At 37.0% G+C, this 25,775-nt stretch overlaps 2 protein-coding genes across 3 annotated transcripts in view; one reads left to right on the top strand and one right to left on the bottom strand.

Moving 5' to 3' along the window:
* LOC129717179 (cilia- and flagella-associated protein 43) overlaps positions 1-25,775 on the bottom strand; it is a 133,921-nt gene that overhangs the window by 38,363 nt on the left and 69,783 nt on the right. The window lies entirely within an intron of this gene.
* The window catches only part of LOC129718076 (protein unc-13 homolog 4B), a 147,503-nt gene continuing 125,860 nt past the window's right edge, over positions 4,133-25,775 (top strand). Inside the window, exon 1 of one of the 2 annotated variants that reach the window (XM_055668488.1) lies at positions 4,133-4,306. The gene's annotated coding sequence lies outside the window, so the exon portion shown is untranslated. The remainder of the gene's footprint in view (positions 4,307-25,775) is intronic. The other variant, XM_055668486.1, reaches the window with a different exon arrangement.

Here is a 25,775-nt window from a genome sequence, read left to right on the forward strand (position 1 = left end):
GACGCCCAGGGAGGCGACTCCACACCCAGGACCCTAACTCACGACCCGTTTATTAACGGACCGGCGCCAACGGCTTTACTTCCTCATGCAATGGAATGCGTGATCCCAGAGATTTTTCGCCTCAGAAAATCTCCCGGTGTCGGCTAGGATTGAATCTAGACCAGTTGGGTTGGTTGTGAGTGGATCACGCCACCTCACAACCATCGACACCGATGTCGGCGGTGAGATTCGAACCGAGGCGTCGAGCGTGGTTGGCGGAGACGTTACCATCCACACTAGGCCCCCGCTCATGTTATCAATTTGTTTGAAAAAAGTTGAGTAAAAGAAATACAAATATTTAGTACAGAAACTGCAACTGTAACTGGCTGTAATAGCTATAGTGGCGATACGGTTCGATCAGAATGGACCAACAGTTGCTAAATTGTAATTTCTTTTTATGCCAAATTGGACTATGTCCATGATACTTACAGTGTAAACAGTTCCAATTCTATTGATAATTGCAAGAGTGCCGTCGAGTAGAAATGTACTATCGATAGGAGCTGATTCTTTTCCAAAAGGCAACTTAATTACTTTTTCAATTAACTTACAAGCTCTAACGCTTCCATGAATTTCCCAAACTAAAGCTTGAGGTTTACTGTAAGCTAACTGACATACGGCAAACGATGATGAAGGACTACATGATATCCGTTGCTTGTCACTATGTACACCAGTGCTTCTTCTTATCAGCATTTCTTTGTTTCTCCATACATAAACTTCAATAGAATAATCGGGAATTCCGCTTAAGGCAATCAAGTACTCTCCTTCCGAAAAGCATATTGATACGTAATTGAAAATATTTCCACCTGAGTAGAGTATAGTAAATATTCAAAATTGTTTGCCTTTTAAGAAATGGGTAACATAAATGATACATTTTACCTCCTTCTTGTAAAACATATAAAATAGAATTTTGTGGATAATCGTTGATGAAAATTCTAGGACAAATACAATTTTCCGCAAAGGCGTAGATACTAAAGCTCTTATGGCCCGTTAAGCATGATACACCTTCTCCGCTAGCTTTATCAACTGCTCGGTAGTAACTTCGAGCCTTGGTGTTCAAATTTATTAATAGTATATAATTGCTCATTCCCACTGCCAAAGCTTCATTGCTGACAAAACAGACCAGGTGTATACTTCTCAGCCTTATCCAGCTACAATATACAATAAAAGTCAATTACTTTTTAGAAGATAGATATTATTAATTACTATACTTAGTTTTCACATTTGTCGTGTGTTTCAGTGACATGTTGGATACAAACTGGTGAAACATTTTGAAGTTGTGAATTCTGTCATATTCGGTTGTGTTGTTGCTATGGCATTGCTGCCATAGAAATATGCTCCCTTGGATTTCAGTTGGTCGGCGTGCGACCAGACCGAGCCAAGCGCCATTTTCTTTAAACTTGAGTTATTAGCACCAGTGGATGTGCAAACTGATAATCTATAGATTATATGTTCCATTGAAGAATGAATCATTTAAACAGTTCATAGGCGTGTTATAATAAAAAATCTCTGTAGCACTTTGTGAAAAGAACGAAATTGCGTTCGACCAGAGTGAACCGTAAACACAGACATGGCATCTGAAGAAAAGGAATTGTTTGTGATTTAAAAGCAAACTTTGCGATTTATTTTAACCAGTAACTGATTTCTCCGCTTCGAACAGCTCGTTAATACCTGAGAGTTAATACGACTGTCATCAAAATTAGATTAATAAACAGCTAGGTGGTTTTCGTAGAGTCGAATTTCGTTTCATCACTTTTTTTCAAGGTCGCCAGACCGAACCAAGTGCATTTTATTTTCATTTCATTTTTTTCAGATAAAATTAAAATTTTTCTTGTAACAAACGTCAGGACTTGGTTAATATACGTTAAATCAATAAAATTAGACAATATCCGCTCCAAAATAACAGAGCATTTCATGTTGATACTATCTTAACACTTAGCACTTGGTGCGCTTTGGCACCAGGAAATAGAGCAACAGAAATAAAGCTTTGCTTGTCTATCAGCTGTTTAATTTTTGATACAGATTGGACTGAGAGATGAAGCAGCCTTGATATCTATGTATTACGTTTGACTAGTGAGAAAAATTAGCTTGTTCAATAGTCAAGTTGATATGTTGTAGTAAATACGTTTGACCAAACCGAACTGAAGACCATTTTTTTTAAATTTTTGCTCGACCAGAGTGAGTGCATAGGTGTCAAAAATAAAAACCAAATATTTTATCAATTATTGCTATTTTTCGTGTATTTATGATTACAGGACATTCATAAAGCCCTGTTCATTACGTGTTAGCATTGAATTATTAATAAGTTCAAATACGATTAATTTATGGCTGGTCAAACTTCAAATGCTAATTACTCAGAACAATGTGTTTGGCGCTTGGCTCGGTCTGGTCGCACGCCGACTTGTTGTGAACGCAGATTTAAGGCTAAAACATATCGTTAATTGTACATAGTAATGTTGCATAGAAGAATTAGGGTCGTAATGTGTACACGATGTAAAATAGGCATTGACAGTTTTTACAAAACATCGTGAAATTAAAATTAGCGAAAATTATGGAATGATTTTTAAGTTACTGAATGATTTATTTTTCAAAAAACTACTTCTTTACACATAAAAATAGACCTTTAGACTGCAAAATGGAACGTGAATCTCACTCCCAGCGAGGTTTGTATCGAAATTTCACATTATTTCAAAACTTGTGATCAAAATCCTGGCTGGAAAAATGTGAGACAAATGTTCACTTAAAAGTTCAATTATGCAATACGATTCTGATTTTGGCTATTAAATTGCTAAATGCAGCCGTTTTTGGGATATTAGAAAATTATATTAGGAGAGTTTTATTTTTATGAAAATTCGCTTTTTGAGTTATTTGTGATTCTCCAGCAACAAGCGTAGATTTATTGAAAACTTTTTGACAGAAAATGGATTGGATGAATAATTCAGAAGTTATGGTTATGTTTACATTCACGAAGATTTCCATGGGTTGGAAAATTCGAAGGACGTTTAGAGATTGTGTGACTCGATAATAGGTAGATCAAATACCTGAAAAAAGAAACCATAAAGAAAAATTACCCAGCTTTCACGAGCGGAAATAGCGGACAGCGGACGCAACCCATTTTGACGTCTTCTAGATGTCAGGTAATTTTCAATCGCAGGAAAGGAGTGAAAACATAAAAACGTTGCAACGTAGCATAGCAACTTCAATAAATTATTATTGAAGTTACTATGTAACGTTATGACGCTGTTATATTTTCTACTCCGTTACTGCGATTGAAAATTATCTAACCTCCAGAAGACGTCAAAATGAGCTGGATGCACTGTCCGTCATTACCGCTCGTAGAAAGCTTGATAGAGAAGACTTTCAAACTAACAAGCGAAAAACAAATACCGATTTGTGAAAAAGGCTTGTGAATAACCGTTTGTCTTTTGTAGAATGATTACTAGTTTATTCCCAAATTATTTGAATATTTAATTTATCAGAATTGCATCATGAAAGCAGCACACTAGTGGCCCACTGGCAACAACATTATTGGTCACTTAAAAAAACTTTAGGACTAAACAACACGACATTTGCATTGAGTTCTAGGTCCGTCCTGAAACTTAGTTGATAAATTATAAAATGACGAGCCCATGAAGTTTCTGATTTGCATAACTATATATGTGTTGGTTTGACATTACCATTGATTTTCGTTGATTCTAACAGGTGGACAATCTAAAAAAATTCAAACAAAACCTATTACTATAGAAACCACGGAACCATAACGTCATGGTTGGCTTCCACCATGCTTTACCGTGGTGATATTGCACATAATCATAGCAGCACCACATGTTCGCCTCTATTTTTTACCCGTATAAGACGGGCTAGTATTTATGGGCAGTATAGCTGCAAGTTCCGTTCACCCGTGTCACGCCGCGAACTTCGTGCTTTCCAACTTACTACGTGCTAGTCGTCGCTATTTTTGCTTCATTGTTATACTACCGGTTCTGGTGGTCGTGGTGCCCTGTTTACAAGTACCGATACTGGATTCCCCTCTTTGAAAATGCCACAATCTAAAATGCTTCAAGTGTGTTATACGGCCAAGAGCCGAAACGGCAGTATTCTCATGCCAGGTTCAGAGAAATGAAAAATGTTAATTAATATCACTCTTATTTAGTAGTGACTGTGCATCAAGTTCAAAATGTGCACGATGATCAGTTTGTTTGTTTAGGTCGCCGTCATTACACAAATTGTTATTCATGAAGCTGCTTTCGCGTGTGCTCAGACAGCCGAAGTTAGAGATTACTAAGATTAATTGTGATATAAAGTTTATATGTGAAAAAATCTACAAACTGATAAGGATGATTTCATTAGTGTAACCATTAGGAGTGCAATCATGAATATAATCAACATAATAGAACTGAATTTTCTAGCTGGTTTACAATTCATGAGTCAACAAGTTATGAAATAACATTATATGAAATTCTGTTCACTACCGTTTCTTATTGTTAATCAAGTTGAAGTCGTTACCCGGGGTAAACCTGACAGTGCCTCCTGATTATATCAGTTGATAAAGTGAACGGTGTTCTCATATGTGCATAAAGAATTTTGTTGAATTAATTCTACTATACTTTCAACAATACAGATAAATAGTTCACTATCAAAGTGAAGTAGACTAAAATCTTTTTTAAGCGTTTCTTTCATGCGATTTTTTACGTTTTACGCCTTTTACTTTTTTGCGCTTATTTAGAGTGTCCGATGAATTTCAATTAATCTAATTACAAAATATTCACTTATCTCTTGCTCTAACCTTTTTATATTTTCCCTTGATGTTCAGCTCGATTCAAAGGTGAAAATAACACTGCTATTTTTTCGAAAGTAGTTGGCAGAGATGATTGTGGCAAATGAAGTTTTTTTATTGCGGATTTGGGAACATTGTTTTTACGCGGATTTTTTTCACGCGTGAAAAAAACTCCAGTGTATAGCTAACAAATATACCACAAAAGATCAAAACAATGGTCGCAGTGGTCCAAATCTTACGAAAAAAAGTAGCTAACAAAATTGTTTTACATTTTCATTTTTATTTATGTAGGCAGCCTTGTCCCGGAGAAAGTGTTGCTACTTAACCCGCAAAAAAAAAAAAAAACATATACAGGTAAGTTCCGTTTTTGGCAACACGCTCCTCGATTTTCAGTTGCCAAATATGGAACAGTGCCAAAAACGGAACATTTTTTTTCTGAGAATTTTTTGTCCAAAAAACGTAGCAAGTCCACGTTAAACAGTGCTTTTTGTTCTTGTAGCATTGATAATTTGTTTTAAATTTTTTTTAGTCTGAAATTCAGCAATGATTTTAAATAATGCTGTAAACTCTCTAAATTAGAATGCTCGCTCTTTAAAAGCGAAAGAGGATGAATTTTTCAATTTTTTAACAGTCCACGATGTGCATATTGCAGTTGTGACTGAAACGCTTTTAAAGCCAAATATTAAACTAAAAAAGAACCCAAATTATATAGTTCATAGGATTGATAGAATCGATGTTGCCGGTGGTGGAGTTGCAATAGTTATCCACCGTCGAATAAAACATCGTGTTTTACCCCATCTTGAAACCAAAGTTATCGAGAGTTTTGGGAATTGAAATTGAAACAAGTATTGGCATTTTATTTATAGCCGCAGTGTATTTGCCTTTTCAATGCACTGGTGAGCGAAAAAAATATTTCAAAGGAGATTTGCAAAAACTCACAAGAAATAAATCTAAATTTTTAATCATCGGTGATTTTAATGCGAAACATCGATCTTGGAATAATGCTCAAAGCAATTCCAATGGAAAAATATTGTTTAATGATTGCTCGGCTGGATTTTATTCAGCTTTATTTCCAAATGGTCCTACATGTTATTCTTCTATTAGGAATCCATCTACAATTGATTTGGTACAAAATCAAAGTCATTCATGCAGTGATTTATTAACTCATGCTGACTTTTATTCTGATCATCTTCCCATAACATTTTCTATTTCCCATGAAACTATTTTAAATCCCACTAGATCTGTGTTAAATTATCACAAGACTAATTGGGATATTTGAATGATGATATTATTTTACAAAATAGTGCTGACATTGACAGAGCATTAGATAATTTTAGCAGCTTATTACTCAATGCCCGGAATTTATCAGTTCCTAAGGCTCGAGTGAAATTTAATGCACCAATTATTGACAGTGAACTTCAACTTCTTATACGTTTGAAGAACACACGGAGACGTCAATACCAAAGATCTTGTGATCCTGCTTTGAAAATAATTTTTCAAGAATTACAAAAGGAAATTAAACATAGATTCACTCTCTTGCGAAATGAGAATTTCATGAGAGAAGTTGAACAACTAAAACTTTATTTAAAACCTTTCTGGAAGCTTTCGAAGGTTCTTAAGAATCCTTCGAAGCTCATTCCAGTCCTTAAAGATGGTGATTGCATTTTTCTAACTAATGAACAAAAATCTCAAAAACTTGCTCAGCAGTTTGAGAGTGTTCATAACTCCAATTTGAACGTAGTAAGTCCTATTGAAAATGAAGTAAACCAAAAGTATGATCAGATCACCACCAAAGAATTTTTTTCCGAAGAGGTATTGGAAACAAACTTGAATGAGGTGCGAACTATTCTCAAAAAATTCAAAAACATGAAAGCACCAGGAGATGATAGGATTTTCTATATCCTCATCAAAAGACTTCCCGAAAACTCTTTAAATTTCTTGGTAAAAATTTTGAACAGATGCTTTGCACTAGCACATTTTCCTACCAAATGGAAAAATGCCAAAGTCACTCCAATTTTAAAACCCGAAAAGAATCCAGCTGAGGCATCAAGTTATCGACCAATTAGTTTACTTTCCTCTATTGGCAAACTTTTTGAAAGAATAATTCTTAATAGAATGATAACACATATTAATGAGAACTCAATTTTTTGCAAATGAGCAGTTTGGCTTTCGCCATGGGCATTCCACTACTCATCAGTTACTTAGAGTAACAAATATGATTCGAACTAATAAATCTGAAGGCTATTCGACTGCAGCTGCTCTTATAGATATAGAATAGACTTTCGACAGTGTTTGGCATAAATGTTCAATAGCTAAAATGTCAAATTTCAGTTTTCCGCTTTACCTCACAAAAATGATACAAAGTTATTTAACTGACCGCACTCTCCAGGTTAACTATCTAAATGGTAAATCTAATAGATTGCCTATTAGAGCTGGTGTGCCTCAGAGGGGTACCTTGGGCCCAATCTTTTATAACATTTTTACTTCTGATCTTCCTGATTTACCACCAGGTTGTGAGGAATCTCAGTTTCGTGACGATACAAGCATTTCAGCAAAAGGAAAAAGCCTTCGTGTTATATGCAGTCGGCTTCAAACAAGTTTAGATATATTTTCTTCATACTTACAAAAATGGAAGATTTCCCCTAATGCTTCTAAAACTCAGTTAATTATTTTTCCTCATAAGCCAAGAGTTTCATTTCTCAAACCCACCCATAACCACGTTATTAAGATGAACGGTGTGGTCTTAAATTGGTCTGACCAAGTTAAATACTTAGGGCTAATTTATGATAAGAACCCAGTCAAAGTGCAATAAGTATATCAAATGTTTATATCCTCTTATCAACAGGAATTCTAGAATTTGTCTAAAGAATAAACTGTTGATTTACAAACAAATTTTTAGGCCAGTAATGTTATATGCAGATTCCATCTGGACAAGTTGCTGTGCAACCATGTAGAAGACACTTCAAAGGATTCAGAATATACTTTTGAAAATGATTTTGAAGCGTCCTCCCTGGTTTAGCACGAACGAGCTACATAGGCTCACTAATGTAGAAACATTAGAAAATATGTCAAGCCAGATTATCAACAAATTCCGACAAAAATCGTTGCAATCCTCAATTGCAATGATTAACTCACTTTATAGTCAGTAAGATAGTTTTAAGTTTATTTCAAGTTTCGTTTTATTCCTTTTTTTTATCTCCTTGACAAGTAGGTTTAATAATTTTCCTACAATTACATTAACTTAACTGCGAAAGCTAATAACATTCAATAATATAAAAAAAGCGTACAAATATGTATATAATAGTGTTTTTTTTTTTCCTCATCTATAGTTTATTTGACACGGCACAAATACAATTCAATGTTTAACGGCGCCAATTATATCTGGTAGCTTACTTTCTAAAGTATCTTAATAACTAAAAGCAAATTTTTTATCCTCGCTGCCGACTACGAGCTGAAACTAAATCTAACTTAAGCTAGAATGTTTTGCATGAAAAGCACTGGTTTGTTGTTTGATGGTTTTCCATCGCCATAGGTAAGCAGCATATTGAATATGTTCCGCTGCTGGGCCAAGATATTACGGACTGGCATATTGGGTTGTCTCCCTCGGGGCCTGAGAGTATCGTGCGGGTCTAGTTGCTGTTTCCGGATCCGGGGTCTTAACGTGTTCTTGTCGTTTGGTTGGATGTAGGCGGAAGGGGATAGGACTAAACTGGGGCGTGGATGGATTTCAGGGAAACGTATATAAGGGACATGTAGGATAGGTCACGGCTCGCCAAGACATCACGAACAGGAACAGTCGGCTGCCTACCTTCGGCCTGCAGGGAAGCTACTAATCTAGACCTGGCGTCACGGTGTACAGGGCATGACCAAACAACGTGCTCTATGTCGTGATAACCTTCACCACAGGCACAGATACCACTCTCCCCGAGCCCAACACGACGGAGATGCGCGTCAAATCTATAGTGATTGGACATAAGCCGGGACATCACGCAAATGAAATCCCGACCTACATCCAACCCCTTGAACCACGGGTTCGTCGATACCTTGGGGATTATGGAATGTAACCACCTTCCCAGTTCCTCCTTGGTCCAAGAATTTTGCCAACTGATGATCGTATTCTGACGTACAAATGCGAAAAATTCATTAAAGGCAATTGGTCTTTCATAAATATCACCGTTTGTTGCGCCCACCTTAGCCAAAAAGTCCGCTTTCTCATTACCCGGTATCGAGCAGTGAGAAGGGACCCACGCTAAGGTAATCTGAGTAGATTTTTCGGATAAAGGACTCAGATGTTCCCGTATTTTCCCCAGGAAATACGGCGAGTGCTTAACATCTTTCATCGATCGGAGAGCCTCAATGGAACTGAGACTGTCCGTAAAGATGAAATAATGGTCCGTGGGCATTTTTTCGATAATCCCTAGGGTGTACTGAATTGCAGCTAATTCTGCGACGTAAACAGAAGCAGGATTATCGAGCTTATGGGAGACGGTTAAATTGTTATTGAAGATACCGAAGCCAGTGGACCCATCAAGAAGTGATCCGTCAGTGTAGTACATATTGTCGCAGTTGATGTTTCGATATTTATTGGAAAAAATTTTGGGGATCTGCTGCACGCGTAAATGATCCGGGATTCCACGAGTTTCTTCTATCATGGATGTATCGAAAAACACAGTAGAATCAGAAGTATTTGATAAGTCGACACGATTTGGAATATTCGAAGAAGGGTTAATATTTTGGGACATGTGATTGAAATACAATGTCATAAAACGGGTTTGAGAATTAAGTTCGATTAACCTTTCAAAATTTTCAATCACGGGACGGTTCAAGACCTCACATTTGATAAGAATACGAGAAGACAGGCTCCAGAAGCGGTTTTTCAATGGTAGTACTCCAGCTAAGAACTCCAAACTCATCGTATGGGTCGACTGCATGCAACCTAAGGCGATACGCAAACAACGATATTGTATTCGCTCCAGTTTGATCAAATGTGTGTTTGCTGCGGAGCGGAAGCAGAAACACCCGTATTCAATAACAGACAATATCGTTGTTTGGTAAAGCCTCATAAGGTCTCCTGGGTGGGCTCTCCACCATTGTCCGGTTATTGTACGAAGAAAATTCACTCTTTGTTGACATTTTTTCATCAGATACCTCACGTGACAACCCCAGGTGCCTTTAGAGTCGAACCAGACACCAAGATATTTGTGTACCAAAACCTGAGAAATTGTTTTACCCATTAATTGTGTTTGAAGCTGAGCAGGTTCATGCTTCCTAGAAAAAACTACTATCTCAGTCTTCTCCGGAGAGAATTCGATACCTAGCTGTAAAGCCCAAGCAGACAAATTGTCCAAGGTATCTTGCAATGGTCCTTGCAAATCGGCAGCTTTGGCTCCTGTAACAGAGATTACACGGAGTATCATTTTTTCCATCAATTTCCGGATACAGGATAGCATTGCAATCGGCCTATAAGAGTTCTGATCAGAAGCTGGTTTCCCTGGTTTTTGGATGGCGATCACCTTCACTTGCCTCCAATCCTGCGGTACAATATTTTGCTCCAGGAACTTATTGAACAAGTTCAACAAGCGCCTCTTGGCATTGCCGGGTAGATTCTTCAACAAGTTGAATTTGATTCTATCTAACCCAGGCGCGTTATTGTTACAGGACAGGAGGGCAACTGAAAATTCTGCCATCGTAAAAGGTGATTCAATCGCGTCGTGGCCCGGAGACGCATCGCGAACAATGTTTTGCTCAGGAACAGAGTCCGGACATACTTTCCTGGCAAAATCAAATATCCACCTACTTGAAGACTCCTCGCTTTCGTTGACCGTTACGCGATTCCGCATTCTTCGGGCTGTGTTCCAAAGAGTGCTCATTGATGTCTCCCTCGACGTCTCGTTTACGAACCAACGCCAATATCCGCGTTTCTTTGCCTTAGTCAAGCTTTTAAACTTGGTATCAAGCTCCGAATAACGTTTAAAGTCGTCGGCATCGTCTGTATCCCGGAAGGTCAGATACGCGTCGGATCTTTGCGTGTAGACATCGGAGCACTCTTGGTCCCACCACGGAGTGGGAGGCCGTTCTTTGATCGTTACGCCGGGATATTTCTTCGTTTGGGCTTGCAACGCGGCGTCGAGAATCAAGCCCGCGAGGAGGTTGTATTCTTCAAGTGGTGGATGATGTTGAATCGACTCGACCGCTTTTGAAATCATTCCCTCGTATAACTTCCAATCGACATTCCGTGTGAGGTCATACGGAATGTCAATTGGTCGCATGCGAGTTGACCCGTTATTAATTGAAATAAGAATAGGCAAATGGTCGCTACCGTGAGGATCAAGGATTACCTTCCATGTGCAATCCAACCGTAGCGACGTCGAACATAAGGATAGATCCAAAGCGCTTGGGCGCGCTGGAGGTTTCGGGATACGTGTCATTTCACCGTTGTTTAAAATAGTCATGTCGAAGTCATCGCAAAGGTTATAGATTAAAGAGGAGCGGTTATCATTGTATGGGGAACCCCAAGCCACGCCATGAGAGTTGAAGTCTCCCAAAATCAAACGTGGCGAGGGAAGAAGTTCTATTAAATCAAAGAGCAGCCGTTGCCCAACCTGTGCTCTGGGAGGAATATATATTGAGGCAATACAAAGCTCTTTACCTTGTATTGTCATTTGACATGCGACAACTTCGATGCCTGGAATCGAGGGGAGGTTAATACGATAGAAAGAATAGCACTTTTTAATCCCTAAAAGTACTCCTCCATATGGGGTGTCTCGATCAAGGCGAATAATATTAAAATCATGGAAGTTGAGATCAATATTTGAAGTAAGCCAAGTTTCACAAAGGGAAAATGCATCGCATTTGTTTTTATTTATCAAAACTTTAAACGAATCAATTTTTGGTAAAATACTTCTACAATTCCACTGTAAGACAGAGATAGAATCCTTCATATACGCAGTTGAATTAGGCATCGAAGGATACAATCGCTGCAAGGAGGGGCCATTGGGCAGTCAACTGCTTCAAAAATGATCTAACTGTTGGGAGGAATGCTGTAAGAAAAATTTTAATTGGATCGGGTACATTGAAATTTTCAAAAATCCAGTCCACAATGTCAGAAAATTTCACTAATCCAGAGTTTGTTTCATCAACTGGATGTGCAAAAGGAACAACTGGGGTTTTAGATGTTCCTGGCAGTGCTGGGAACTCCTTCTGGGACTTTAAATTTGCAAGCCCAGGAGGAGTTTGCTTCGGTTTTTCCGCAGCACTGTTTGGTTTGTTCGTACTTTTCATTACACTTTGGGAAATCTTAGGACCTTTACGGGGAAGTTTAGGAGAAGAAACATTTTTCCTCTTCCTAGACTCCCCAGGATTGGCATAAGATGTTCCCGCTGATGAATCGTCAGAATCGGTTTCATCAGAGGGCAACAGATCAAAGGGGTTCGATGTTATGGTAGAAGTGGTCACGGTCTTCTTCAGCATCTCAGCGTAAGAACGCTTTGAACGCTCCTTAAGTGACCGCTTGATTTTATCTCTGCGCTGCATGTACACCGGGCATGTGGAGAGCTCATGCTGGTTTTCCCCACAGTGAATACATTTTTCAGCATTAACACTGCAAGAATCTTCCGCATGAGTCTCCCCACACTTGCTACATCGTGCCTTATTGCAGCAGTAGGCGGCTGTGTGGCCTAACTGCTTGCAATTGGTGCAATTCATAATACGGGGTACATACAATCGCACAGGCAGACGAACCCGGTCGATCGAGACGTTGCTAGGGAGTGCAGATCCGGCAAACGTAACGCGAAACGAGTCTGACGGAGTGTAAACTTTTTTACCGCCGACGAGAGACATGGACCGCAATTGCTTACAATCCAAAATCTTCGCCTGTGTTTCGGTATTTTTGAAGCAACCGGTTGCGCTTTTTAGGATACACTCGACAGACAGACTCGAATCGGTTATGACACCGTCGATCTCCACGTCTCGTGCGGGTATGTAGACGCGATACTCGCGTGTAAGGAGCTCAGAGCAAGCGATAGCATTGGCCTGTGCCAGATCACTGACCACGACACGGAGCTTGTTAGGTCGGACCTTGGAAATTTCGGTCACGGCCTTGTACCCCTTCGTCAGGTCTTTAGCAATTTGCAGTATGTTTAAACGCTTTGAATTCACTCCTGCATTTGGACGAAAATAAACAGTATAGCTGCCCTGTTGAGATCCGTCCGGGTAAAGCCTGGGGCGAGGGGGGACTGGAGAATGAACAGGGGAGGGGGTAACAGAAGGGTCAGGGTCAGGGGGGTTCGGGAATGGTGGCACGGGAGGCGAGGGATCTATATCCATTGCGCTAAATGTAGCGCACTAGCGCACTAGCGCCGACAAGAACACGTACCTCTTTACTTCTTCCTTCCAGCAGTGGTTGTCCGATCGTTCGAAGCTGCACCCAAAGCAGCCAGCAGCACCAGTACAGCAGCACCAATACAGCCACCAGCAGTGAGCCGGGTGTGAGATCACTCAGCACAGCGACACGGACTCGACTGTCAACTGATGGGCTTGGATTAAAAAGATCTATTCACGGTGCACAGATCAAAACTGCAGCTGGTATTTTGCACCAATACAGCCAAAGTTGTGAGCCGGGTACAGAACGTATCGACACAACTCACAATCTAGTTGGCCTTTAGCGCGAATAATACACTCTTTTGTTTGGCTATTCGTACACACGGACCGGATTGTAATAGAACGACCACTTTGCACGTCCGTTTCTGTCGAGTGTTCGACGCGGAATGCGTATATAATAGTGTTGAAATGTCACCATTTGTGGCAGAACACACAATATTAATTCTGAATAGATATTTTAGTACATAAATAAATCATTACAAACTCCCCCCCCCCACCCCCTATCAAAAAAAAATTTTTTTTTTTAGTCAAGCTATTCGATTTTCTCCATCTAAGAAATATTATTCACCAAATGAAATGTGAAGAAAACAATCTTTGTATTTTCGTTAAGATACGCTCCATTTCGAATCAAATGCACAAGGTTTTGTTCAATGCACGAGTGAAGAGAAAACAAGCAACAGCTGATGTATGGTGCTGCTAGAACCCTTAAACGCATCAATGTTGCTTATTTTGGAAATCCTTCACTTCATTCGAAATTGTGGAAATTTGGTTGTAACCAAGGATGGAAAAACTCGTATCGCATAACAATCATTCGGGTATCATTTCTGAACGTGCTATTTATAAGCTTTCAATCCTAGCAAACCATCGCTATTAAAAGTTACATTCTCAAGCTTGCAAGAGACAACTTAGAGCAAAGAAATATAGCTTTCTTTGATGATTTTGTTTCAGTATTGCCTGCTTTAGGCGGAGCGAGCAACATATAGCGAGTGTTTCACGAAAAAATCGTAAACGATTGCACTCAAGCGATCGCAATGATTCTTTCAAATGTTGGTTGCTTGTAGGCGTTATTCGGCTACTCCACATCGTGCTTTCACCGTGATATACCACGATGATTCTTGGTGATTTCAAGTATCAGATGCTAATGCATCATGCTACAATTTCCGTAAGCATTGATGATACCTATTTGCTCCGGCAAGCAAACAATTGAACGCAATCTAACGTTCATTTGGATTCATAGTTTTGTATCACTGGCGATAATATCTCAAAGCTTCTCGCGATAATGTTGAGTGCAAGTGAACTTGGATACAATAAATACTATCGTGTTTGAATCATTCAGTCTCCTTCTATGGTATTCGGAACTGTTAGAAGCGAAAAACAACTAGCAGCGTTTCTATGGAAAACTTGTACGCGAGTGGAAATAGTTGAACGATAACTGATAAATCAAAGAACACATTTGCATGAAATATTGCTAGTGAGTGAACTTTTCCATGCTTGGTTGTAACAACTATTTTATAGCTTACTTTGTCAATTAAAAATATTTCGGATAACAGTATTTTCTTTGTCTTGTTTCACATTTTGTTAAGTGAAATATATTTTCAAAGTTGGAAACAAAATTTTCATTATTCATATAAACAAGAAGAAAACCTGGAAATTATTTTTTATTCACAAACATTTGCAAACGATTAAAAAAAAAAACCTTTTCTCCTTAAGAGTGTAAATTGTCTATCTCAGAACTAGTGTTAAAAAAATCTGAGATGACCTTTTTTTTCAAATCATTTTTTGTTTTTAAAATGAATTTCTCAGTGTACGATTTCAAATAAAGTTTGTTTAATGCATTGAATAAAAGCTCAGACAATTCTTTAGAAGTCATCCATTGACAATTATTCTCTATCTCTCGTCTTCATTAAGACAATAATAATTTCAATTCACTTTTTTCACCACCTAATCACGTTTTCATTGTTTCGAATCAAATGTTGGAGAAAATTGGAAAATATACTTTTGAACCAAATGCTAAAAACCAAAATTAATGCACCTAGCGGTCAGACCCAGCCTTTCTCATTCAAACTTTTATTTGTAAAAATAGAATATATATTCACTTTTTAGGTTCTTGAATATTGATGTTGTAATCTATACATATAATAGGTTCTAAAATATTGATGTTGTAATCTATACATATAAAAATGCAGTCCGGTCTGTCTGCCTGTCTGTCTGATCCAAATAGGCTCGAAAATTACCGAGTCGATCGACGTGAAAATTTGTTTAGAGATTTTTGGTGCCAATAAAGATTCCTATGATAGTTTGAGACCCCTCCCTCTTCTGGAAGGGAGGGGTCCCATACAAATGAAACATAAATTTCTGCACAACTTAAGAACAAACCAAGCAAATAAAACCGAACTTGGCATGTGGATGTTTTAAGAGGTTACAAATATGTCCGTAATAGTTGGACGCCACTCCCTTTTCTGGAAGAGAGGGGTTCCATACAAATGAAACACAAATTTCTGCACATCTCGAGAACTAACCGAGTAAATGGAACCAAATTTAGCATGTGGATGTTTTAAGAGGTAACAAATATGTTCCAAAATCGACCTTAGGCAACATTTTAGATTGTAAGATGGCAACTTCCGGTTTCTGGAAATCAGCCAAAAATGGCCGATTTCCACCCAATATAACATCCGGATCTAGCATGATACACAGGAGCTGAAATCGACCACAGATACCATTTTGAATTCTAAGATGGCGACTTCCGGTATTGGGAGTTATTCGATCATTTTCGGCTGTTTCCCAGGAACATGTGATTCTAGTATATATATAGAATTGAGGCGATGTACAGAAGCCAAAAGTCGAGGATGTTGTCATTTCGATAAAACCAATCATTTCAAACGATTTGTTATTCGACTTTGATCATATCATATGACCGATTCGTCGTGCATTTTCAGATTTTAAACACATCGCAAGGAATCAATGAATTTGGAACGTTCAAATAGTACTATACCACATTTAAAATATGTTGAGGCCACATATATCGATCAAAGCAGGTGTAGTTTTAAATATTTTAATTTCTTTTCTTTCCATAACTTTTGAGCCACATCAAATTGTAATGAAGCTTGTTATCTGTAAGTTCGAGAGATGACTCGTTCGTATGACACTAGTTATGCTCAAATAAGTCATGTAATCTTTGAGATAATAGATTTTCGTTGTTTTATTAACAATTTAATACATAACGGTTGCTTAAGTTCGATTATAATCAAATGAAAATAGGGCAGCCTAACTTTGAAACCACGTGTTCAATCATGATTCATCAGTTAACCTTAAACTAGCCCGCTTATCTGTGAGTAAGTGAGTAAGTTCAAGTAGTCTTCGGAATATGTTCCTTTTCATAGCTGGATTTCACATTTTTAAACATATCAGGCAAAGTAATAGTCTGATTGCAAAACAAATCAATAGGGTCTTATGGGGCAACTAGACCTTCCATTTGACATTGATTTTATGAAAATCGGTTCAGTCATCTCTGAGAAACATGAGTGAGATTAAATAGTCACGTTTCTTGTCATAACTTTTGAACTACAAGTTCAATCTTCATGAAATTCAAAAGTTAAGAATATTAACCTAAAGGTAGCCCGTTCACTTGAAATCTATTTTGTTCAAATCGGTTGTGTAGTTTTTGATATTATGATGTTGCATGATTTTTACATTTTGATGCATTACCTCTGAACCAAAAATCCGATTACAATGAAATTTAATAAGGTCTTATGGGACAACGAGACCTTTCATTTGCAATTAGTTCCATGAAAATCGGTCCAGCCATCTCTGAGAAAAGTGAGTGAGAATAAAAATCTGCACATACACACACACACATACACACACATCTATACAGAAAATGCTCAGCTCGTCGAGCTGAGTCGAGTGATATATGCCATTCGGCCCTTTGGAGCACTTTTATACTTTCGGTTTTGCAAATGATTGCTATCCCTTTCTAGGAGAAAGGCAAAAAATATATAAAATATCCTGTTTTATTTTACTACCTGAAAGTTAGAAGGCGATTGGTTGAATGAGTGGAAAATACCAATTTTTGTGATGCAATTTGGTCCCGGACACTCTTTACCCAATCCAACGAATCTGCTTCAGAACAGTCCTGTCGAAGATTTCTGTATGATTTCATGTTTCTTGGTGTGCAAAAACAACTGGAGAGCAACAAAATTTAAGTTGTCACCCGTTAGCTAATAACTGCACTGGTTACCTCGCACAAACTACTACGATAGATCATTACCATGACCAATGTAAATGTTTCATCGCATAACGTTGATTTGCGAAATTCTTGCGATAAATCTTCTTCTTCTTCTTCTATATCTATAAAATAGATGATACCCAGCCCGCGTTGCTGCGCCTCTTAGTTTGTAACGACAATTATGTATTTCTGGAATGTGCCATAATTTCAAACATGTATTACCATGCAATAAAAACCTAAATTAATCCACCTAGCGGTCAGACTTATTATTTGTAAAAATAGATTTACATGAATGCTTAAATCCAATAAATGTTTATCCACTCTTTGGGTTCTAAAATATTGATTGTAATTAAAGTATAAAATATGAAATTTGACGTAATGTTAGTACTTAAGAAATAGCGAAATAAAAGCAATGACTCTTAATTTCGAACAATTTAATCACGAGCGATGCCGGGAGCGTTCAGATAGTACGATACCACATTTAAATCATGTTGAGGCCATATATATTGATCGAAGCAGGTAAAGTGTTGAATAGTCTTTGAATTTCTTTTCTTTCTAAAACTTTTAAACAGCATATCAAATTGTTATGAAGTTTGTTATTTGTAAGTTTGAGAGATGACTCATTTGTATGACACTAGTTATGTTCAAATAAGTCGTGTAATACTTGAGATAATAGACTTTCGTTGTTTTACAAATTAAAACATAACGCTTGCTTAAGTTTGATTACAATCAAATGAAAAGGTAACGTATGGGGCAGCCAAACTTTGAAACCAGCCCGTTCATCTGATATCAATATTGTTCAAATCGGTTGTGTAGTTTCTAAGAAAATGAAGTTTCGTGATTTTCACATTTCGATACATTACAGACGAAGTTACAGTCCGATTATTGCAAAATTCAATAGGGTGTTATGAGGTAGGTAGACCTTTTTTTTTGATACTAATTCTGTGGAAATCGGGTCAACCATCTCTGAGAAATATGAGTGAGTCCAAGTAAGTTGTCTTGGAATATGTTTCTTTTCATAGCTGGATTTCACATTTTTAAACATATCAGGCAAAGTAATAATCCGATTGTAAAAAAAATCATTAGGGTCTTATAGGGCAACAAGACCTTTCATATGACACTAACTTTATGAAAATCGGGCCAGCCATCTCTGTGAAACATGAGTGCGATTAAATAGTCTCCAGAACACGTTTCTTTCCATAACTTCTGAACCGGATGTTCAATCTTAATAAAATTCAAAACTTAAGGGTTTTTAAGATAGCCCGTTCATTTGAAACTAATTTTGATCAAATCAGATCAGTGGTTTGTGAGATATTGATGTTTCGTGATTTTTACACTTTGATACATAACCTCTAAACTAGAAATCAGATTACAATAAAATTCAATAGGGTCTTATAGGGCAACTAGACCTTTCATTTGCAATTAATTTCATTGAAATCTGTTTGGTCAGACCATCTCTGAGAATAGTGAGTGCGAAAAAAGGTGCACATACACACGTACACACCCACACACAAACATATACACCTATACATGCTTATATGCAGAAAATGCTCGATTCGTCTAACTGAGTCGAGTAGTATATGACATTCGGCCATTTGGATCACTTTTCTACCTTTTAATTAGCCAGTGATCGTTAGGAGGAAGTCAATATGTTAACTTTCATTATGTGATTTCACATTTTCATGAACAACGGACAAAGTTACAATCCGATTGCAATGAAATTCAATAGCAACCTATGGGGCAACTAGACCTTTCATTTGACACTAATTTTGTGAAAATCGGTTCAGCCATCTCTGAGAAAAATGAGTGAGTTTAAACAACCTCAGGATAACTTTTCTTTACATAACTTTTGAACCATATGTTCAATCACTACGAAATTCAAAAGTTAAGAGTTCTGAAGACAGGCCGATCATTTGAAACCAATTTTATTAAAATCGGTTGTGTGGTTTCTGAGATATTGATGTTTCGTGATTTTTACATTTTGATACATAACCTCTAAACTAAAAATCCGATTAGAATGAAATTAATAGCAACCTATGGCGCAACTAGACCTTTCATTTGCAATTAATTTTATGAAAATCGGTCCAGCCATCTCTGAGAAAAGTGAGTGAGAAAAATAAGTTGCACATACATACACACACACACACACACACACACACACATACATACATACATACAGAAAATGCTCAGTTCGTCGAAAGGGGTCGAGTGGTATATGACATTCGGCCATTGGGACCACTTTTATACCTTTGGTTTTTCCAGTGATTGCTATACCTTTCTAGGAGAAAGGCAAAAAATGTTTCGGTCCGGTCGAAAATCGAAACGAGCTGGAGTTGGGTTCAGTCCGATTGGTTCCGAACCGGAACAGTCCAGGTGCAGTCCAGTTTCTGCGAACGAAAATTGCCAGTTATTTTTGGGAAAAGCGTTAATATAATGATTGTTTTGGTTAAACAAATTGAAGGTAGAAAAGAATCACGCAAGGCTTAGTCTAATTTTTGTTTTCAAACAATAAATAAATAAAATAAATGGTATCGTGAACGTAGTTAAATTGATCAGAGAAGTGATGTTCAGCTTAGAGAACAGAGCAATGTTTGATAAAAACTCAAAAAATGTGTTTGTCAACGATGATTATACCATACCGTTGATGAATTGCGGATGATTCCTAGGGAAATTAATAATAAAACATTTCCAGTGTTATTTTTGATCTTCAGTAACAAGCCGAATTGAAATTGGTCGAACAATGATCAAATGACAGCAAAATGAGTAAAGTGTATTTCGTGAATCAAAATGATTAGATTTCAACCTGAATATCAATGATTTCGTCTATAAAGTAACTGTGTTAGATATTTTCAATTTACCAAATATCTTATTTTTCATGGAAGCTACAGAATGTATCAAAACATTGATGGTTGATTGTTCCTGGAGAAATAAAAACTAAAAACCTAAATTAATCCACCTAGCGGTCAGACCCAGCCTTTCTCATTCAAACTTTTATTTGTAAAAATAGATTTACAAGAACGCTTCAATCCATTAAATGTATATTCAATCTTTAGGTTATAAAATATTGATGTTGTAATCTATACACATAAAAATGCAGTCCGGTCTGTCTGTCTGAACCATATAGGCTCAAAAACTACCGAACCAATCGACGTGAAAATTTGTATGTAGGAGTTTTTGGTCCCGATAAAGGTTCCTATGATAGTTTGAGACCCCTCCCTCTTCTGGAAAGGAGGGGTGCAATACAAATGAAACATACATTTCTGCACAACTCAAGGACAAACCAAGCAAATGAAACCGAATTTGGCATGTGGATGTTTTAAAGGGTAATAAATATGTCCATAATGGTTCGACGCCCCTCCCTCTTCCAGAAGTACATGTTTCTGCACAAATTTCTACACATCTCGCGAACTAATCAACTAAATGGAACCATATTTGGCAGGTAAATGTTTTTAGTGGTACAGATATGTTCCATAATCGACCTCAGGCAACATTTTAGATTGTAAGATAGCAACTTCCGGTTTCTGGAAAACAGCCAAAAATGGACGATTTCCACCCAATATAATAATATCCGGATAAAAAAAGATACACAGGAGCTATATTCAACCACAGATACCTATTTGAATTCTAAGATGGCGACTTCCAGTTTCGGAAAAATAGCGGCAAACGACCAAATACAACCCAATATGGGTATTTTCGGAATCGTAATGATGCACTGGAGCAACAAATCGACTTCAGACACCATTATGAATTGTAGGATGGCAACTTGTGGTTTCTGGAAATCAGCCAAAAATGGCCGATTTTCGTCTAACATGAGTATCTCTGGATCTAGAATGATACACAGCAGCTGAAAACGACCAAAGACCCCATTTTGGATTCTAGGTTGGCGACTTCCGGTTCCTGGGAAACAGCGGAAAATGATCGAATTACACCCAATATGGGTGTTTCTTCAACCAGAATGACGCTCAGAGGCCAGAAATTATCGTAAATACCATTTTGAAATCCAAGATGGCGACTTCCGGTTTGTGAAAAACAGCCTAAAATAACCAAATACCATCCGATATGAGTATCTCTGGAACCAGAATGATGCAATGAGCTAACAATTGACCTCAGGCAACATTTTGAATCGCTAAATGGCAACTTATAGGAAACAGTCGAAAATGACCAAATAATACTCAACATGGATATTTCCGTAATCGAGATGATGCATAGAAACCAAACATTGACCCTTGACACCATTTTGAATTTAAAGACGACCACTGTTAGTTTCTGGAAAACAACCAAAATAACTAAATACCTACCAATATGGGTATTTCCGGTATCAGATTGATGCCAGAAAATTTGCTGAAAATGACCGAATACCACCCAATATGAATATATTCAGAATTAGGGCGATGTACAGAAGCCAAACGTCGAGGATGTTGTCATTTCGATAAAACCAATCATTTCAAACGATTTGTCTTTTGACTTTGATCATATCCTATGGCCGATTCGTCGTGCATTTCTTTATTCATTTCGTCTATCAGAAGTAGACAATATATAATATCCTAATATTCTAATACAATGTTTACTTACAAACTTACAAACTATTTTTTTTTTCAATAAGCGTTGCGATTGCGTATTGAGCTAAAAAGTGTTTAAGTTCATGCCGAGACATCGTAAATTGTAGACTTTAAACACATCGCAAGGAATCAATGAATTTGGAACGTTAAAATAGTACAAAACCACATTTAAATTATGTGGAGACCACATATATCAATCAAAGCAGGTATAGTTTTAAATAGCCTTTGAATTTCTTTTCTTTCCATAACTTTCGAGCCACATATGAAACTGTTATGATGTTTGTTATTTGTAAGTTTGAGAGATGACTCGTTCGTATGACACTAGTTATGTTCAAATAAGTCATGTAATCTTTGAAATAATAGACTTTCGTTGTTTTATTAACAATTTAATACATAACGGTGGCTTAAGTTCAATTAGGCCGTTACAAATTTTATTTTCATTTTATGTCACCCCCCCCCCCCTTCAAAAATCTTGAATATTGGAAGGGGGAAAAAAAAGCTCAAACCGTCTGTTCGTTTCATTGGTTTTCCGACAGCATAAATACAATTTAGCAACAAACAAGTCAGGTGACAGCGAGAGTGTCGTCGCAAGGCAAGCGAAATAAATAATAATAATTATAAAGTGTTATTTTTCAACATTTATTTGAGTGCAAGTTACAAACGTCATAACTTGCACACAAACTTTGATCAAAGATATTTCTTTTTTTTTTCTTCTCGGTGTTATTTATTTTTTGCCACCCACTCTGCTAACTTTGATAACCTTGGACATAAAAAGAATTCGAAATTTGTATCAGCCTTATTATCAAATGAAATGGGAACGTATAGGGCAGCAAAACTTTGAAATCACGTGTTCAACCATAATTCATCAGTTAACCCTTAACTAGCCCGCTCATCTGATAATAATATTGATCACATCGGTTGTGTAGTTTCTGAGATAATGAAGTTTCGTGATTTCCACATTTCGGTACTTTACAGACGAAGTTACAGTCCGATTACTGCAAAATTCAATAGGGTGTTACGAGGCAGCTAAACTTATTAGTTGACACTAATTTTGTGGAAATCGGGTCAGCCATCTCTGGGAAAGGTGGGTGAGTTCAAGTAGTCTTCGAAATATGTTCCTTTTCAAAGCTGGATTTCACAATTTTAAACATAACAGGCAAAGTAATAGTCTGATTGCAAAACAAATCAATAGGGTCTTATGGGGCAACTAGACCTTCTATTTGACACTGATTTTATGAAAATCGGGCCAGCCATCTCTGAGAAACATGAGTGAGATTGAGTGGTCTTCAAAACACGTTTCTTGTCATAACTTTTGAACCACAAGTTAAATCTTTATGAAATTCAAAAGTTAAGGGTGTTTCAGTTAGCCCGTTCATTTGAAATCAATTTTGTTCAAATCGGTTGTGTAGTTTTCGAGATAATGATGTTTCATGATTTTTACATTTTGATACATAACCTCTAAACTAAAAATCCGATTACAATGAAATTTAATAGGGTCTTATGGGACAATGAGACCTTTCATTTGCAATTAATTTTATTAGAATTGGTACAGCCATCTCTGAGAAAAGTGAGTTAGAATAAAAATCTGCACATACACACACACACATACACACACATCTATACAGAAAGTGCTCAGCTCGTTGAGCTGAGTCGAGTGGTATATGCATTTCGGCCCTTTGGAGCACTTTTATACTTTCGGTTTTGCAAGTGATTGCTATACCTTTCTAGGAGAAAGGCAAAACGTAAAAATTAGAAACAAAAAACAAATTAATGCACCCAACCTTCCTATATCAAGGGTGTAAGTACCATTTAATACCGTTAATTTGGTATTCAGTCTTTCATTGAGAAAAATGTTGCATGTTTCCATTTTGTCTTCTTTTCACTAACTGACAGTAGCGCTTCCAACCCATAAATGAGTATGAAGGACTTGTTTACTATTGATCCTGGTATAATTGGAACGTCACTGTACTTATATATAGGTCGGACTCGATTATAAAACATTTCAGATTCCACTTTTTATAGTAGGAAAATTTTCCCAGATGCAGTTGCCGCTATTGATATTATTCCTTTCGCTGCTGAGGTGTATCTGTGCACCATTCAATATGGGTTTTTAAAACCAGGGTGATACCCAGAGGCCAACATCCGATCTCAAATACCATTCTAAATCCAGTTGATGAACTTCTGGTTACCTGAATACATCCTGAAAGGTCAATTATTGCCTGATCTGGGTATTTCGATGGCCACTTTCTGTTTCTGAACAACAGCCTAAAAAGACCAAATATCAACCAATATGAGTATTTGTAAAACAGTATGATACCCAGAGGCCAAAAATTAACTTCAGACACCATTTTAAATTTTTGAATAATAGCCTCCAGCTTCTGTAAAAACAAACATCACCCATTGTTACATTATGTGAGTTTTTTAGGAACCTGGATAATGCTCAGAGGCCGGGAATAAACTCCATACTTCATTTCGAAATCCGATTTTGCGACTTCCGGTTTCTGGAAAACAACCTTGAATTGCCAAATACAATCCAAAAAAGATATATTCACTTTTTGGGTTCTTGAATATTGATGTTGTATTTGCAGCAATAATTGAGGTATAAAATGTGAAATTTGACGTAATGTTTGTTCTAAAGAAATAGTGAAATAAAATAAATTACTCCTAATTTCAAACACTTTAATCACGAGCAATACCGGGAACGTTCAAATAGTACAATACAAAATTTGAATCATGATGCCACATATTTTGATCAATAAATTTCGTTTCTTTTCATAACTTTTAAACCACGTATCAAATTGTTTTGAAATTTATTACTTGTACGTTTGAGAGACAGCCCGTAGTTAAATAAGTCGTGTAATAAAAAAACTTTCATTGTTTTTACAGTTTAATACATAATGGTTAAAATAAAAGTCCGATTAGAATTGAATGTAATGGCAACCAAAACTTTCGAGTGAAATTGAATAGTCCTCGGAACATAATTCATTACACAACTTTCACAAATCTTTAAACACAAGTGCATTATGAAACTTTTTAGTTAACCCTTAACAATACCAATGTTGTACAAATCGGTTGTGTGGTTTCTGAGATAATGAAGTTTCATGGTTTTCACATTTTGACACATTACAGACAAGGTTACAGTCCGATTACAATGAAATTTAATAGGGTGTTATGAAGTAGCTAGACCTTCTGTTTGTCACTTATTTTGTGAAAATCGGTTCAGCAATCTCTGAGAAAAATGAGTGAGTTTAAATAGTCTTCGGAATACAGTAAGGTTTTTTTACACGAAGGATGCGTTCCAAATTTATATGGGATCGCGTGAAAAAAGACTTTTTTGAGTTGCAAATATAACAAATAACCGTTTTAAAATGTTTGAACGTCGTTTGATATAATAGTGGTCAATCTAGTGACTGAAATCCAACATTTTCAATTTTCAGTATTTACACCAAAAATTGTGATTTTTTTTGAAAACGGATATATGATCACCTTTAGCCTAAAACGGAAAACGTGATTGAAATAAGGTCGATATCTTGTACCGTTTTTTAGTAATTAAGAAAAGCAACCCGCGTAAAAAAACGTGTAAAAAAGAACCTTACTGTATGTTTCGTTTCATAGCTGCATTTCACATTTTTAAATATAACAGGCAAAGTAAAAGTCCGATTGCAAAACAAATCAATAGGGTCCTATGAGGCAACTAGACCTTTCATTTGACACCGATTTTATGGAAATCGGTCCAGCCATCTCTGAGAAACTGGTTAGATTAATTGGTCTCCAGAACACGTTTCTTTCTATAACTTTT

Source organism: Wyeomyia smithii, chromosome 1 (genome assembly GCF_029784165.1).
Source record: "Wyeomyia smithii strain HCP4-BCI-WySm-NY-G18 chromosome 1, ASM2978416v1, whole genome shotgun sequence".
Lineage (NCBI taxonomy): Eukaryota > Metazoa > Arthropoda > Insecta > Diptera > Culicidae > Wyeomyia > Wyeomyia smithii.